Consider the following 6,869-nt stretch of genomic DNA (forward strand, 5'->3'; position numbering starts at 1 on the left):
TAGCAGAGAACGCCTGACCTGAGTCTGCTTCAAGTCAGGAAGGGTGCAACAACACAGTGCCTGGGAGCATGCATTCAATAAAGTGTATTTGAATTAGCTTATTTGCTAAAGTTAATTTGGGGAACACATCGCAGACAGCCTAGAACATGGGCAGGCAAACTAAGGCCTTCTAAATCTGGCCCGTGGACGGTCTGGGAATCAGCGTGTTTTTACATGAGTAGAATGTGTCCTTTTATATAAAATGCATCTCTTTGTTATTTGTGGGACCTGCCTGTTTTTTTGTTTTTTGTTTTTACATGAGTAGAATGTTTGCTTTTATTTAAAATGCATCTCTGGGTTATTTGTGGGGCATAGGAATTCATTCACCCCCCCCCCATAGTCCAGGCCCCCACAAGGTCTGAGGGACAGTGGACCGGCCTCCTGCTGAAAAAGTTTGCTGACCCCTGGCCTAGAATTCTCAGAGCCAACGACAACAAATTTGATAATCATGATAATAGGTTGCATGTCCTGTCTCCATCCTTTGTGAGGTGACAGTTGTGCCATGGTGCTGCCCTGCTGCCATTGTCAGGCTCCTCAGGTGGAGTCTCAATGGCCAGTGGGAGATGTCATGTTCTCTTTTGCAGGTCAAGGGGATTTGAATTTGGCTCACCTGAAAATTGGCCAATCACAGGCGGGCCTGGAGGCAGGGCAGAGCTAACTGCAACTCAGGCTGGAGTCTTCACTCAGGTCTGCTCCCCAGGCTTCAATTAGGCCTGCCTCCTCACCCAACATTGCGGTGACCTTTGGATTTTCCACCCACCCTCCCTTGTTGCATGGCTAGCACCCACCCAACGGAGGGGGTAGTGTCCTTAGTATGGCCTTTCTATGGCCTTTCTATGGAACTATCAGTTGCTGTATTCAAGGCCAGGGAGGAATTTCTCATTCAGACTAATTGGGCTTGTCTGGATCCCACCCCCCACCTCATAGCAATCATCACAACTTTGGTAAATAAGGCACTGAGTAAGAGAGCCAGTGTGGTGTAGTGGTTAAGAGTGGTAGACTTGTAATCTGATGAACCGGGTTCGCTTCCTCGCTCTTCCACATGCAACTGCTGGGTGACCTTGGGCCAGTCACACTTCTTTGAAGTCTCTCAGCCTCACTCACCTCACAGAGTGTTTGTTGTGGGGGAAGAAGGGAAAGGAGATTGTTAGCTGCTTTGAGACTCTTTCGGGTAGTGATAAAGTGGGATATCAAATCCAAACTCTTCTTCTTCATCATCTTTAGTCAAGGACAGAAGGGGGCAGTTAAAGTCTTATCCTCCAAGGAAATGGGGTATCCAGTTAAAGGAATCCTAGGGCGAGGCGCTTCTGTCCATATGCCCAGGAGAAGGCTAAGGGCCATAGCACTCCCCAAGGTGGTGATCCTGTCATGGTTTGATACCTGTCTTAGGTCAACCCTATATCAGGATTGATCCCCCAGAAAATCTTCCAGCAGGCGGGCTGGTTAATACAGGAGACCCTCAATGCCTAAGCCAAAACTTACATCTGTCATCAAAAAAGTTGTGGCCTAATTAGAACCAAAGTGACATTGTACTGTGGTCCTTTCAGTTTCTACATATACAGCATCAAAGGGGTATTGGGCACACAGCATCTGGGCATGCAACTCCTGATTTATTAGGCTCACATTTAAACCTGGTCACATGGTTGATCCCTTCCGTATCTGCAGCTACAGAAGATAATGGTTTGATCAAAGATTCACTTTTTCTGAAGGAAGGGATGTTCCTCTGATGGAAGGAATTCTTTCATTGATGGAAGACCATTATCTGCTGTCCTAAAAGAAATAACCAGCCTACCCAGGTTAGGTCTATTGATAAAGTGACCCTTTAATGATGGAGAAAAACTTGTATATCTCTACTGCCCAGAGAATGGCTAGATTTAGTATTTTTAAAAGCACATCCTCAAGCTACCTTAGTTTTCCATCATTTTTTATTATCATTATCCCTTATACTAGCAACACTTGAAAGAGAATAGAGATCAAGTATTTGTAATGGTCGCATGGTGACCTGTTAGGAGTCTTTGATTTAAAAATCTACCACCTATAATGGCAACAATGAGCATTTTAAGACTGAGCTAACCACCTGAAAGAAATCCCAAAGATGGTTGGGTGAGTCTTTCCGTTGTGAGCTCAGATTTGATCGCTTCCTTCATAAAAGAAGAATGCATTATTGGCAGGATGCTCAAAAGAGAGAGTATTGATTTGAGAGCATAATTCTTTAAATCCTTTAGCAAAAAAAATAAATTGTAGAAAGCCTAAAGAAGAATAGATTTCATGTCTTTCAAATGAGATGAAGGAAAGGGAAATACTGTTAAGGAAACTAATGATTTCGTTATAGCTTCACTTCAAGAGATCTCCAGGGGTCCTGCAGCAGTTCACCTACTACAGAATGAGATACTGAAGAAGTTCTGAAGCAGTTGCCTGAACATTGAAGTCTGGTCCATATGCTTGATTTTCCAAAGGCTTGGATAAAGATAACCTTTTTGCCCCCGAATGTAAGATCCACTCCTTCCATACCCTGATCTCTTGAACTGACAAGTCACTGACAGAAGTGACTCTGGATCTTCATTGATTTTATTGATTTATTAAATTCCTTCCAAAGGAGCTCAGGATGGCAAACATCAGGCATTGGCAAACTCGGCCTTCCAGATGTTTTGAGACTACAATTCCCATCATCCCTGACCACTGCTCCTGTTAGCTAGAGATGATGGGAGTTGTAGCCCCAAAACATCTGGAGGGCCGAGTTTGCCTATGCCTGGCAAACTCTGTTGTGATAAAAAATACCATTGAAAATAAAATAAAAACTAAGTCAAAACATTTAAAAGTTATTTAAAGTACCCCAAGCAACAAAACACAATAAAACTTAGGTAATAAATTTAAAAACAGATGTAAGCAAATCAGATTCTATAAACAAAATGGGAGGGAGCATTATCTTATCCTTTGCCTACTTTCACATTACAATCTGGAGCATACCAGCATTGGGGGCATGTACGTTGGTGGTGGTAGGTGGTAGGGTGTCTGAAAAAGGCTGCAGCAGAATGCTTCCTCTGTGGATGCATGTTCTGGTCTCACATTTCCTTGGTACATGACATGGCACACTAGTCTGGGAATTACCGTTCTATCAACTCAATGGGCAAACACTTCTGAGTGGCAAGTGTAGGCGGTAATATCGATGTTGGCCTCAGAAGGTTTTTTTTTCCTGTTGAAAGAATTAAATGAACATTGAGGATTACCATAATTCATTGTGTGCCACAGAGGCTCACAGAAAAGAAGCCGAGAACGACACTTTGTGTGAGAGATATTTACTAGGACATTGTTCTCCCTGTTAGTGTTTGCTCTTTGTTAGCAAGGGGGGGGGGGACCCTCTTATATTCAGAAATAGATCCTGCGAAATAAAGTGGTGCAGTATAATGGCCAGTATAATAGGTTTTGCTGTGATCACAACTGAGACGTTGCATAGTGTATGTAGGCACAGTTTAATGCAAAATCCATTTCTGACAGTGTAATTCCCCCTTTTTTAAAAAAAAAAGGAAAGGAAAGGAAAATACTTTGCTCCTCTGTAGGTTTATTCTTGCTTTATAATGAGCACAAAGAAATCTTTACTTGATTTATTTTCCCAACACATGCTCAGGTTTGAATTCTCCCTCTAAAATAAATCAAGCTCTCTACAGAAACTTTCGCTTTGACTCATCAATTAAGAGAAGAAGGGGAGGAAAGCCAGAGCAACTGCTCTAATTGTTGTGAACGCCTAATAAGCATGATCCATATAAGAACACAGATTTTAGGGTGCATGTGGTTTTCCTTTTGTTTTGTCTGAGATAGAGGATATGCTGAGGAAATATTGTTGCAATACTATATTGGGAACAGAGGAGGCATTTGCTGGGTCCATATTGCAAAGTAGACTCACATGATCAATATATTCTGGAGTGATTTGCTGATCTGAATGTAGTCCTTATTTGGAATCCTTATTTGTGAATTACATTAGGTAGCGTGTATACACAGGGTTGGCTCAAGACATCTTGCTGCCTGAAGCAAAGGACAAGATTGTGTCCCCTTCCCATTCCAGACGCAGAGCAGCAGCTGAATCCTACTTCAACTCTGGTGATGGGATAGAATGCAGGTTTAGGTAGCCCAGGACGGGATGCATAGCACACTCAGATCTGTCTTCCAACAGAGGGGATGACTGGAGGTCTTAGGAGGAACAGCCAAGAGGCTGCTTCTGACCCCGCGACTCTGCCACTTTAGGCCTCACTTTGCCTAATGGTAGGGCTGCCCCTGGGTGTATATATTGTTACAAGCCATCCCAATCTCTGAGCGGTGCAAGATTCCAGGGGTTCCAGGTGCACTTACCAGGGTTTGTGTATCCTTCTGGAAAACATGAGGGACAGAGGGGACTGTGGTGCCTTTATGATATATGGTTTGTTTACATATATATGCAACCTGCACTTAGATGGAGAGTATGCAGAACTTTCGCATCCCTTCCATTGCTGCAGCCCCCATTTCAAAGAGAACCCAACCATTGTGTCTGACCCTCTGACTAGCTGATCAGTAGCGCCTGTAAGCCCTCTTTGACCCAGCCACACCTTTACCTGTTCCTGACATCATATATTAGAGTGGGCCACAGGTTCTGAACCTTGTGCTAGGGCATGGGAGTGTCTGAAATAAGCCTAGAATTCGACTGATATTACTGAGGTACTTCCTTTTTTGTAGGCTATTCCTAATGAAGCTGTCTTGCTGTGCAAAGGCATAAAAACCGTGAACAAAGAAGCAGATAGGCTCCTATCTTAACAAAGGTAAGGAAAAGCTAATCTTTATTAATTTGTTTTTCAAAAAAGAAAAACTTTTCTCAAGGGCCTTAAGTGACAGGAAAGAAACTTTTTTTGTAAGAGGAGCTGAATTTTAAGAATAAATTTAAAAGTTAAAGTGCACCAGATTAATCACCACCCTTGTAGCTCATTTGCAGAAGCACTGAAGCAGCCTACAAAGCTTATACTAATCTGTTTTCAGTCCCGGTATCTTCATTTCTTACAAATTAAATATATTCAGTGTCAATGCAGAATTAAGGTTTTTTTATGTGTATGAAATGAAGGAAGGAAGGAAAAAAACTGTATGGAGGAATTTATAACACTGTTTTCCTGCAAGCTATCAGAAATATATATATATATATTTATCAGCATTCATTCTCCCAAGCCCCCTCCTGCATTTTCTGACTTGATTTGACGCTAAAGCCACTGATTAAGGTCTGAATTTTCAGGAGCTGCAAGCATTATAAATTGCAGTGTTAACAAATGCCTGGACCTGAAATGAACTGAGCCAAATTAGATACAGACCTAGGTTGGATCCAAAGCACTTTGGAGTTACTGAGAGCTTTTCCATTGACCTTTGTTAAAACCTGGTGCAGCTTCAGTAGTTTTAATGGGGTTGGAGTTGCTGCAGAATAACTGCGTTCTCATTCATATGAACTCATGCAATTCTCTTGCTAGGGGTAGCACAATAGATAATGAAAGGCAATGAAGGCCAGTCCTAATGGGGCTCTTTTCTGTATTATAGTAGGAATCATGCACCAGAGTAGCCCATCATCTTAGGGTAATTTGGGGGTGATTATTTTACCTGCTTTTTTTTAAAGTCTACAGGATGGTTTCAATACTTTAATTTGAATTAGTCCGGCATCTTAAGTTACAACAGGTGTGGGGAATCTTCAGTCCTCTAGATGTTGCTGAATTACAACTCCCACCATCCTCAGCAAGCCTGACCAATGACCAGCAATGATGAGAATTGTGGTTCAGCAACATCTGGTGGGCCAAAGAGTCCCCACCCCTGATTTACAATCTCCCGACACAACATCCATGTTGCCATGTTTTATTCTCACCAAATATACAAATTGTCGCTTTGCTGTTTTTCGTAAAATTATCTGAAGGAGAAAATTGTCATGCAAACCATTTGTGACCTTGAGGTTGATCCTCAATGCTGTCAAAAGGGAAATAAAAGACCTTTCATCTAAAGTCTACCACTTTTCTTTAAGCTGAATCATTTGGTTCTGATCTTTCTTTCTTTCGACAGGGCAGCCTGATCCTGGCCCAGCCTCATCTACACCAACTGAAGGCATGGCAATGGCTTTGCTAAGACCTTTCTGAAACTGTGGAAGTTAGCTTGGGAAATATGTTATTGTATTCTGTGGTGACAGATAATAATTGTACCTGAAACCCTGTAATGATAAGACAATACAGATAGCTTTTCCATTCAGGAGGTTGCTTTTATATTAGATACAGCTTTTGGGTGGGAATTGACATTGGGCAGGATCTCCAGTTGGGAAAGTGGAGATCAGTTCCCAGCTTCCCATTATTGGATCCCCTTAAGGGATGTGGAATGCCGCCCCAAGTCCAGATGCCCTAGCTTGGAGGAGGACAAGTTGGATGGGGGCATCCCCAGTTGTTTCCAAGGGTTACCTAAAACTGGTCCATACTTTGGGCCACACAGACTTGGAGGCAGATGACTTACTCATCACACAGCAACTGGGGTATACAAGCTGATCCTTCCCCAATGCCAAGCCAAACCCTCCTGGGCTATTGTTAACCAACAAATGTGACCTTGCTTCCAACTATTTAAATCTGTTGTTTGATTATTTCTCTGCACTCCACCCTTGGCTTTTTGTTGTACCCAGATCTGCAGTTCATATTGTGAATGACGGGATAGATATATGGCTTTTTAGTCAATTTGATAATACATTACCTGTTCAAAGACCTAAAAGAGGAACATTCCTTTAGGTGTTCTATCTATACTCAGCTGCATATAAATAAGCTTGGATCTGTGGTGTCTAGGCTGTGAAACTGGACAGC

At 42.3% G+C, this 6,869-nt stretch overlaps 1 long non-coding RNA gene across 2 annotated transcripts; it reads left to right on the forward strand.

Annotated features, from left to right (window-relative positions):
* The first annotated feature begins 539 nt into the window (after nucleotides 1–539).
* LOC308486953 lies at nucleotides 540–6,276 on the forward strand. Of its 2 annotated transcripts, XR_013991408.1 has the most exons (4): nucleotides 540–726; nucleotides 2,372–2,528; nucleotides 4,744–4,826; nucleotides 6,094–6,276. It is a non-coding gene; the product is annotated as an uncharacterized lncRNA (long non-coding RNA). The 2 variants fall into 2 exon arrangements; XR_013991409.1 differs by lacking the exon at nucleotides 2,372–2,528.
* Nucleotides 6,277–6,869: the final 593 nt, after the last annotated feature.

The sequence above is a fragment of the Podarcis pityusensis genome (assembly GCF_964106645.2).
Source record: "Podarcis pityusensis genome assembly, chromosome: 10".
NCBI lineage: Eukaryota > Metazoa > Chordata > Lepidosauria > Squamata > Lacertidae > Podarcis > Podarcis pityusensis.